This window comes from Vombatus ursinus, unplaced genomic scaffold (assembly GCF_900497805.2).
Source record: "Vombatus ursinus unplaced genomic scaffold, bare-nosed wombat genome assembly UNPS02015255.1, whole genome shotgun sequence".
In the NCBI taxonomy this organism is placed as follows: domain Eukaryota; kingdom Metazoa; phylum Chordata; class Mammalia; order Diprotodontia; family Vombatidae; genus Vombatus; species Vombatus ursinus.
Window position 1 is genome coordinate 42,777,161 of NW_020955033.1, and position 11,236 is coordinate 42,788,396.

Sequence of the window (11,236 nt, forward strand, 5' to 3'; positions counted from 1 at the left end):
GTTATCTTGAACAAACACAGAGAGGATGGAGTTGCTCCAGTCTCTCTCTTCCCTACTGATTTGCTCATCTCTGAGCTATGGACAGTTTTACTCATAGGTAGTTCCAAATAACTTTTTTTTTCTTTTTTATACATCATCACATTCTTTCTCATTGTGTTGCTTATTTTAGATTTGAGCTCTTTCCCAACATTGCCTAGTTAAATGTCCTGTTGGCTTTGCTGTTTGATCAAATGCCTATTTCATATATCTTGTAAGACACAATAATCAAACAAAGCTAAATCCTAATTTCTGAATAATAGGCAACCAGATTTTTCAGTGGACACGTCAAAAGGATATTGGTGAGATAAATTTACTTGATATTTATTTGTGACTATCAAAAAACAGTAACTCAAGCCTTGGTGGAGTCAACAAATTTTCTTTGTGACTTTGGGCAAGTGAATAAGCCTCTCTGACCAGGTTCTTATTTGAAAAATAGGTATAGTAATACCTCGCTGGGTTATAAAGAAGATCATATGCGTTAATCTATGTGAAAATGCTCCATTGAGTTGCTGAAGCTCTTGCTGTTACTACTATGGAAATTAGTCTTAGGGCCTTAATCAACACTGTATTTATATTGAATTTTTATTCCCTGATAGCAATTTGTCTGAAAAAGATCTGGAATTTGTAGTGGGTTATAATCTCTATATGAGTCAATAGCATGATGTGCCATTGTCCTTTATTGAATGGATTGATTAATTGAATGAATGAAATAATTAACAGACATTATTAAGCACCTACGATATGCCACGCACTATACTAGACACTAGCTTCCAAAAACAGAGGAATAATAATTCTACCCCTTGTGGCCCTTGTCAGAACTCATCTGAAGTGTTGTACTCAGTCCTGGGTGTTACCATTGATGAAAGACATTGATAAGTTGAAGAGTATCTAAAAGAGGACACTAGTATAGTGAAAAGCTTGGAGTCTCCATATGAGATCATTTAAATGAAGTAGGAATGCCTAACCTGAAGAAGAGAAGACCCAAGGTAGACTATTATAGCTGGATTCAAGTATTTAAAGGGCTGTCATATAAATGAGGGATTAGACTTATCCTATTTGACCTTAAAAGGCATAAACAAGAACAAATGCAGGTGAAACACATTTAGGAAGAAGAACTTCCTAACAATGTGGCATGTTCTTCCTTGATAGGTAGTAAATTCCTCCCCTTTGAAGCTCTTCTAGATAAGGGTGGATAATCATTTTCTGGATATGTTATGGCACAGCTGGGTGGTGCTGTGGCTAAAGCGCCAGGCCTGGAATCAGGAAGACCTGAGTTCAAATCTGGCATCAGACATTTACTAGCTGTGCAATCCTGGCAAAGTCACTTAACCCTGCTTGCCTCAGTTTGCTCATCTGTAAAATGAGCTGGAGAAGGAAATGGCAAACCATTCCAGTACCTTTGCCAAGAAAACCCCAAATGGCAGATCCAAAGAGTTAGACATAACCAAAAAAAATGACTAAACAACAACAAAGATTTCTCATCTTTGCAATTCTTATAACTAAGGATGAATGAGCACTTTCTGGATACCTTATTATGTAGAATTTCTTTTGAGAACGGTTTGGACTCATTGGCCACTGAGGTTTCTTCTGATTCTCTCTTGTTGCTGTGATTCTATGATCAATCTACAATTGGTCAAGTAGTATTTATTAAGTGATCATCACTGATATATTGTTGGGGATACAATAATAAAGAATTTAACAATCTCTAATTACAAGGAGCTAACATTCTAATGGGGAATATAAGTAATCTTGTTCCCATTGTCTGTGGACATGTTGTTCCTTGGGATCATACAGTACATGGATGGATGGCCATTAGGGGTTTTGTATTCTTCAGACTATGCTGGGACCCTGAAATTCTGACACAGGAAATTTAAAGAATTCCTTATCAAGTGACAGTTTAGATTTATGAATGATCTTGTAACTGTCCCAAACAGAACCCTAAAACTTGAACTTTGGCCTCACTTTGATTTCACCTGGAAGAAGAAGCCCTTGAAACAATAGTACAACTGAAGGCATGACAGCAGGTTCCAGAGGCTAAATTCTGCCTTTTCTGTCTTTAGGGAGAGGGAGGGCTGGGAGGCACTAGAAGAGAAGGTCTTGCCACAAGAGGTGGCCCAGTAGGTGGGATGTATGAGGATTTCGACTCTGCCCGTTTTTGATTGGAAGGGGAAAGAGAAGAGAGCATAAAGTGATCTTATTCCACAGCACAACCTATTGTTACTGAAGTGTATATAAAACACACATAAAAAGAATAAAGACATTATCATTGAATATAAGGTACTTTGAGAAGAGACTAGGAAAAGTTGAATATAAGGTGACAGAAAAGGATTCACATAGAAGTTAGTACTTAGGCTACATTTTGAAATAAATGATTCAGGAATGACTGCACTTCTTTCTTTCAGGGGATTCCTGTTTACAGATTGTCATAGCTTTCTTCTTCATTTCTTAGTCATAACCAACAATTATTTATTTAGCATATATTTTGTGTAGGGTACTGTTTTGGGTACTGAGATACAAAGAAATAGATAACATAGTCACTGAATTTAAGAGGTTGGTTTGGAAGAGAAGATACAAACAGAAAGTATAGCAACAACAACAACAACAACTAACATTCATATAGTGCCCAATATGTGGCAGGAGCTGTGCCAAGTACTTTACAGTTATTATTCATTTGATCCTCACAACCCTGGGATGAATATGCTATAATTATCACCATTTTATAGCTGAGGCAAACAGAAGTTAAGTGACTTGCCCAGAACTGTCTGAGGCTTCATTTAAGCTTGTCTTCCTGACTCTAGATCCAGCACTCTATCCACTGGGACACCTTGCTGCCCCTAATAGCATAGTCTAACTGCCATTGAAAAGAATGTACAATAACTTCTAAAGATGCTCAAAGGTGAATGTGAACAGACTTGGAGGATTGAGGGGGAGCTTTGGATTGGAACTGAAACTTCAGCTGGGTTTTAAAGGATGGATAAGATGCAGGCAAGTGAAGAAGAGGGGAGTAGGGCTCTTCCAAATAGTGAACATAAACAAAGAAGAGAGGTGGAAATATAGATGGATTGTTTGGGGAATAATGTGCAAACCAATTCTGCTGAAATTCACATCAGGGAGTAATGGAAGATGAGGCTGGAAATGCAGATAAGGGTGTGGCTAGAAGGGGGGAAACTTTGGAGCAGTTGAAGGTACTTTTGCAGTGTCAATTTATTCTTGTGGGAAATCAAAGGGGAAAATAGAATTGAAAGACACATGAAAGTGATAAGATCTGTGCACAGGTTTTCAGGGTTGGCGGTTTCTCTTTTCCTTAGACTGCCCCTGAGATTTTCTTTTTGACATGCAGAACATGGAAACAAAAGTGAATACTTACACACTACTTCTCTTTATTCATTCCATGGTACCGTGAAACAAAGCTGTTACTCCTCAAATAAGATATTGTATCTCTTACTTCCATTCCCTTGCGATCTTGTGCCCCGGGTCTGGAAAGCATTCTCTCCTCAATTTTTCTTTTTGATTTCTTCAAAACTCAGCTGAATTGACAACCCCTATTATATATGAGACTTTCTGTGATTTCCCTTCTAGCTGTTAATGCTCCTCCCTCTTATCTTTATATTTATTCATATTGGTAAAATATGAGCTTACTGCAGGCATTTATGGTTTCATTTAGTTATTTTTTATTCTCCAGTGCCTACCACAATCCCTGGAATACATTAGGTGCTTGACAAACTTTTGATTGGATGATTGATAGATGTTAGAGTTCTCTCCCTGCTTAGAGTCAATCAATTAATGAATTAATTAATAAGCATTTATTAAGTGTCTATTATGTACCAGGCACTGTGCTAACCATTAGGGATAGGAAAAGAACCTAAAGACAGACCCTGACATTAAGGACTTTACAATCTAATACAATCTAATCAATCTTTTTCTTGAATAGAATATAAGCAACTCAAAGACAGAGACTGTTTCTTATTTTGTCTTTTTTATTATCCTCAATATCTAGAACAGGTCAGGCCTGGGGCAGAGAAGATGCTTGATACAAGACTGTCAAAATAAAAGAATAACCAAATGGGGTTCAGTTGAAGTTGGATAGTATCAGTTTTTACTGTGTTGACAGTGGATTCTATCAGTGAGTTGCTGTGCCTTTTTATAGGAATAACCAGGGCTGCCCCAGGGGCAGGAATGGAGAAACTGAATGTGATGGATGTTAGTCCGGGGATTAGCATGAGCAATGTGAGGAGGCAAATGGATTACAGAAAGATTAGCAATAATATGACCGACCCTGGGCCTAGGATAGGTAGGTGAAGGTAAGTGGATTACAGATTTTTAAAGCAACTCTTTCATGCCCAGGACTCTGCAATCTCACATTTTAATATGCTAAAAGGAATGAGTCAATTTATGAGTAAAACTCATTCATGTATGCTGGTTGACTGATTTGCTGTGACATTAAATCATACAAATATGGTTGATTTATTTGTTTTCTTAACCATTTTTAAAGGACTCTCCTATTTTTTAAACTTTCTTGTGAAAAAAAAATAAGAAATACAGTCAAGAAGAAAAAATACATAATTATGATGGAATTTTTCTTTTATTTTCAGAAATGTTCCTGTACTCTCTGGGTGACAGCACCCAGTGGGAAAGGAAGACATTTCTTTCTGCTTCTTTCCCATGGTTCTTTTCTCCCCAAGTTCTATGTGGGTTTTGAGTCTTTAGCTGTATGTTGAGAAAATATAGGAACTGAAACACATCTTTTCCAGAATCATAGCATCTTGGAATTGGAAGGCATTGCAATGACTATCTAGTCCAACTCCTAACATGGCTGAGAAAGCCTTCCACAATGTAGCCAATAAGAAGCAACGAACTTTTGAAGGAAAGCCTTTTATCTTTTCTATATGTTCTAATAAAATGATCGAACCTATTTGATAAGAACTCTTCTTACAAATATAGTTTTAGTTTCCTATGAAAAAATCCTTTAAATTAGTTATAAACATAAAATTCACTTCTAAAAAAGATGATATTTTTAAGAACACATGCAGTATTTTCTACAAGATGGAAAATAATCAATGGTAATTGTTCATTCTGCAGAGAATAAATTAATCTTTACCTTTAGCTTAAATAAAACTAAGAAAATGTTTTAAATGTTGATACAAAGCCCAGCAGCACAAATAATTTTAATTGGAATTAAGTGGCTGAGTACCCTTTAAACTCAAAACTTCTAATTCCTGAAAAGATTTACAAATTCAAGACTTACTATCAAATAATTCTGGTTTACATTTTAAAATATCCTTGAAAGTTGTTAAAACAATGAACCTCATGAATTAAACTGTGAAGATGATTTTATAGGAAAGTGACTGTAAATATATATGCTATCTCTATGATAGCTAGATTGAATATCATATTCTGCCATCCTTTATTTCTGACTTCACAGGGGGCTAAAGTGGTTTCCAGAAATTAAATGAAACTGCTGTGAAACGTGATTTAAAAGAGATTGAGAGAAACTAAGTAGATATTAAAACATGTTACCATAACAGCTTTAGTTTTATTTTTCAATCACATTGTTAAAAAATATAAAATAAAACAAAGAGAGTGTGTGAGAGAGAGAGAGAGAGAGAAAGTATAACAACAAATGAAGAGAATCTCGTTCAGAATTGAAATCTAGGGATTAGCATTGCAGCTAGACCTAGGTTTTGCTAAAGGAAGCCATTAGCTGCAGACTTTGGAATCCTATTGCCTGACAGAGTAAAGATGAAATGACAAATATATATGGATAAATTGATGGCTTGATAGCTTTATTTCATACAGGAAACAAGTGGCCAGAAATAGACTCTAATTTGAGAGCAGGAGAGAAGTATTTTGTTTTGTTGTTTTTGTCCCTGCTGTCGACAGCCAGCTCTAACCAATCTGGATTGTACAGATTGCCTGAAAATTCTTAAGGACACACTACACACACACACACACACACACACACACACACGCACGCATGCATGCACACACACACTCACTCACATACACACACCTCAAAAGGAATGAAGCACCTAGACCAAGCACATAGAATTTTTATCTTTGGTTGGTCCAAAAATACAAAGAAAGTAATAGAAGTTGAATCTGATAACATGTCAAGATACAAGTTTTATTGTAGAGAAATTCAAATATAACACATGCAACATAAAACACAAAGCTTAAAGAGCAGAAATAACCATATATCATGTCTACATTTGATAAATATACCACTTTGAGTAACTAGGTATCTCTAAGAATGGAAGATGTAAATTTGTATTAAAAAAAATCTATGTTTATTTTCTGTTACTCCATTCATCCTGATGATAGTAATTTGACAGATGGACAGGCCAATACAAAAAAAAAAGACCTCTTTGGACTTTGGCCATCAGTTTGGGTTTGCTTTCCAAATCCAGGATGGCATAGAAAACAAGGTTTTACAATGAACTGAGAAATTTAAAGGTAAGAAAAGATGAAACAATAAATTAATCAGTAAGCATTTATTAATTGATTAGTCAGCAAGGTGATTTCATGAATACAGCCTTGTTAGAACTGGAGTTAGAAAGATTACAGAGTGTTATTAGCTGGGTGAGTCTGCTCAAGTCATTTTGACCTCTTCGAACTTCAGTTTCCTTATCTATAAAATAAGAAATTAGATTCAATAAGGTCCCTTCCAGCTCTAAATCTATGAAGCCACATAGCACCTACTCTGTGCCAAACAGTGAAACATCAAAACAGTGAAAAATGTTTCCTCTGATGGGAAAAGGTAAAATAGGAAATGGTAATAATAGCAACTTCTCCCAAAGTTTGTTGTGAGGATAGAATGAAATAATATTTGTAAAGTGCTTTGCAAATCTTAAAGTGCTATGTAAATAGTATTGTTGTTATTTGTTTCTTGTTACCTTTTGTAGTCAGAGATTAGATCCTTGAAGCCAGAATCTGGATACATTCCTTTAATTCAACAAGTATTTACAAAGGATCTGTGCCATGTTCCATGAACACAAAGTCCCTGTTGTGAGGAGTAAACTTAAAATGCATACAAAGTAATAATAACAAAAAAATAAAGAATACTAACAGATTGAGGCATTAGGAAAGATTTGTGTAGGAGGTGGCCTCTGAGTTATATTTTGAAAGCAGATAGGGATTCTAAGGGGAAGTAGTAAGGAAAAAGTTAAACTCTAGGATAAAAGACAGCTTTTGCAAAAACAGGTGGGCAGAAAATGGAACTTCATGTATGGGACTGTGGTAAAAGCATCATCTATGATTTGCTACTCATCTTGTTGGGACTCAGAGATGGAGGTCCCCTGTGCATCTAGAAATGCATCATTCACAGACTAAGAGCATGGGAAAGTGACTGCTACCTAGGCTGGGTTTTCCTTAAACGTAATGAAATTCTTTGGCACTGAATTGATCCATAGAACTTTGACATAACACTTTCTAATTCCATAAGGTATAAAAGGCCAGTGCTTGGTGCTAGTTGGACTTCCCCTTTGAAATGAGTTAAAAGGGTCTTCTGACTAGGTCTGTCATCATGTCAGATGTGGAGGTTCAGGGAATGAAGAGGATATCTATGCCCAATGAAACCAACTATGTCTTTCCTGGATATCCTTTCCAAGCTCTTGGTTAGTAAACTTCCTTCTCTTCAATGTTATATGATCTTTCAGTGTCTGATTTGGTTTTCGTCTCAATTCTGAATGACTAGAGAGCCCTGAGTGAGTCCTGCCCAGATCAAGGAGGCAAAGCAAGTAAACAATCTTGACTGGAATAGAGAACGTGTGAAAAGAAATAGTGTGGTATGAGTGGAAATATAGGTGGCAGCTAGGTTGTGGAGGGTTTCATGTCCCAGGCAGAGAATTTTGTATTTTACTGTACATGCAGTAGGGAGCTACTATATAATAATGACCTGATCAAATCTGTATTTTAGAAATATAAATATGCAGGAGTAGTGCTACTGTATCCCACCTCCTGTATTTACAAGAGCACAACTTGGACATGTTATAAACTCCCTGATTCTCAGTTTCCTCATCCTTCAACTAGGGATTAAAATACTTGCACTCTTTATCTCAAACAGTTTTTATGGAAAAAATTGTTATGTCAACTGGGAAAAATCAGCTGTAAATGTAAATAAATGTTAAAACTATTGTCATTAGACTGATGTTCATGCAGATGACATTGCTCTACATATAGGGGATACTCAAAATATTTCTATATTTTGCAACAATTCTCAACCAATTGAGGTGGAAGGGAAATGTCTTGCATTATGTGACAGGAACAGAAGTACTCTCCCTGTGGGGCCATTGCTGTAGTGGTTAAGGAAGCTATTTATAGTTTCATGGGTCCACCAGTGACTCAAGACATTTAGCTGTCTTTGGAAGACAGTGTATGTTTATTTGCTTTGCGGTTAGCAATAAAACAAAAAAAAAAAAATACCAAGCAAACAGAAAACAAAATAGGTGAAAGGTGGGTGATAGCAATGAAGATAAAAGAGGGATTTCTTTCTGAAGGAAAGGAGAAGAAAGAAAAAAAGACATAGTACAAAGGAAGAGGAGGAGAGTATTGAAAACATCAGCCTAAATATGGCATACAGAATAACACCAAAGTCTAATGATCAGGGAATATGATGATATAGCTAATTTAATACTGGCCTTGAAAAAAAGTGAATGCAAATTTTAAAATGAGAATAACAAAGATAGAAGGAAAGAAAGATAAAATTTTGGATTTTTATTAGCAAGGCTTTAAGTCTGATGACCTCAGTTCAAGTTCTGTCTATTACACTTGATGTGTGACCTTGGGTTAATCATTTAATTTCTCTAGGCCTCAGTTTCCTCATCTATAATATGAAGGGGTTGGACTGGATGGTCTCTAAGGTTTCTTCAACTCTAAATCTGTGATGTGTATAAATTTAAATCTTATGACATATATAAAGGGAAGTACTCTATCCACAAGAGTGCTTGTTTTTATATTGACAAAAGTTTTCTGCAATAATTACTGGAGATGCTATATCTAGCTAAGCCACGGTTGTTGTTATTTGTCCTTCATTTTCAAAGAGGGTCAATGAAAAAAAGGACCAATCACAGGGTGATATCTTAACTTGAGCATGAATTGGATTTAAGTGAGGCAGAATTGCACAAAATCATCAGCCTCTCTCTCTCTTCCAGAATCGTTGAAGTCCACTGATGTCTGACTAAGCTCTAAACATACCACAGAGCCTGCTTCAACCACCTTCATGGCCATTGGACCAAATTGTTCTCATCTGCCCATTTCACTGGGGACAGTCTTCACATGCTTGGAGTAGATGTCCCCTTAACTCACTTGCAGACCCATCAGTTACCTTCAACCTGGTTTAGCCTGTCTACTGAGTTGGTTTAGTGGTATGTGGCCACAGTGCATGCTACAGGTTCTCAGAGCCGCAGGTGGGAGTTCAGTGACAGGTCTTCAATAGTTGTGATGGTTGCCGAGCAGGCAGGGGCTAAAGCACCAGAAGCAGCATGTTGCCAAGTCTCATCTCCACAAGCATCACTTCTCTGAATGATGGATCTATCTGAAAGTCTGGCATGAAGGAATCCTACAAGGCAATGCTATTCCCAGGGCTCTTGGGTTTGGAGATATAGGCTTGAGAAATTGTATAGGTGTAGGCATAATCTATCTCCTTAAGTCCTTTTGCAAATTTTGGGTGGGATCTGCCTGAGTCCTACTTCCTCCAGGCTTTCTTTTTTTTAATGCTTAAGTCAGGGTTCTGTATAGGGATATGAATACATATAATTTGTTAACTAGGCATGGCTTAGTTTCCATTCAAACAAAATTCAAATCTTTTCCTCAGCTGCATGAACCAAAAGGATCACTGATACACATGCAGTGTACCACTGATGTATATCACTTTGACTCTATCCATCACTTTCTTTTCAATATTCCCTTCTCTGTAGGCTTTGGGGACTCTACTCTTTTCATTGAAGTTAGCAATAGAATAAAAAAGAAAGAAAATGTCAAGTAAATAGAAGAGCAAAATAAAAAGGTGAAGGTGGATAGTAGAAATGAAGACAAAATGGGGATTTCTCTTTAGAGAAAAAAAAGTACAACTGTTTTCCTCTTACCAATTTGATTGTTCCTTCACAGATTCCTTTGCTAGATCTTCATCTCAGCCATGGGTGTCCCTCAGGGTTTTATCCTTGGCCCTCTTCTACTTCTATACTACTTCACTTGGTGATATCATCAGTTCCCATGGATTTAATTACCATCTCTGGACTGATGACTCTCAGCTGATCTCTATTCTGGCACCTTCAACTGCTTATTACACAGCTTAAACTGGATGTCCTGTAGGTATTTGAAACATGTCCAAACCTGTTTCATGTCCTCAACATGTCCAAAATTGAAATGATTTTTTTTCCTCTCAAACACTCCCCTCTTTCAAATTTTCCTATTTCTGTCAAGGGTACCAACATCCCCTCAGGTCTGCAGGCTTACAATCTAGATGACTTCTCACTATGTCTCATCCCCTTCCCCCACAAATCCAATCAGTTACCAAGACCAGTCAATTTCACCTTTGTTATATCTCTTGAATATTTCTCTTCCCTCTTCTGATACTGCCACCACTCTGGTGAAGGCACTCATCTCTGCTTGCCTATACAATTACAAGGGTCTACTGGTTAGTCTGCCTGCTATAAGTCTCTCTTCACTTGATTCAAACCTCTGTTCAGCTGCTATAGGGATTTTAAAGTTCGGGTCCAACCATGTCTCCCTCACTCAATGCACCTTAGAGGCTCCCTATTACCTTTAGGATCATATACAAAATTCTATTTTTGATATTCTAAACCCTTCATAACCTTCATAAATCCTTCACAAACCCCCTTTACAAGATTCTTCTTATACCTCCTCATATACTTTTCAATCAAGTGACCCTGGTATTCTTGCTCTTCACTGAACAAGAACTCTATCATCTCTCTGCTCCAAACATTTTCACTGGCTACCCCATATGCCTGGAATGTTCTCCCTCCGCATCTCTTTTTCCTGTCTTCCTTTAAGTCCCAGCTAAAATCATGTATTCTCTCTTTTGATTATTCCCTATTTATCCATTCTATAGCTTGTTTATAAATAGTTCTTTGCATCTTGTTTCCCCTATTAAGTTGTGGGCTCCTTGAGAGCAGGGACTGTTTTTTGCCTTTTCTTTTCTTTTCTTCCTTCCTTCCTTCCTTCTTCTTCTTCTTCTTCT

General features: G+C 36.9%; 1 pseudogene; it reads left to right on the forward strand.

Annotated features, from left to right (window-relative positions):
- The first annotated feature begins 4,215 nt into the window (after positions 1 to 4,215).
- The window catches only part of LOC114031821, a 13,984-nt pseudogene continuing 6,963 nt past the window's right edge, over positions 4,216 to 11,236 (forward strand).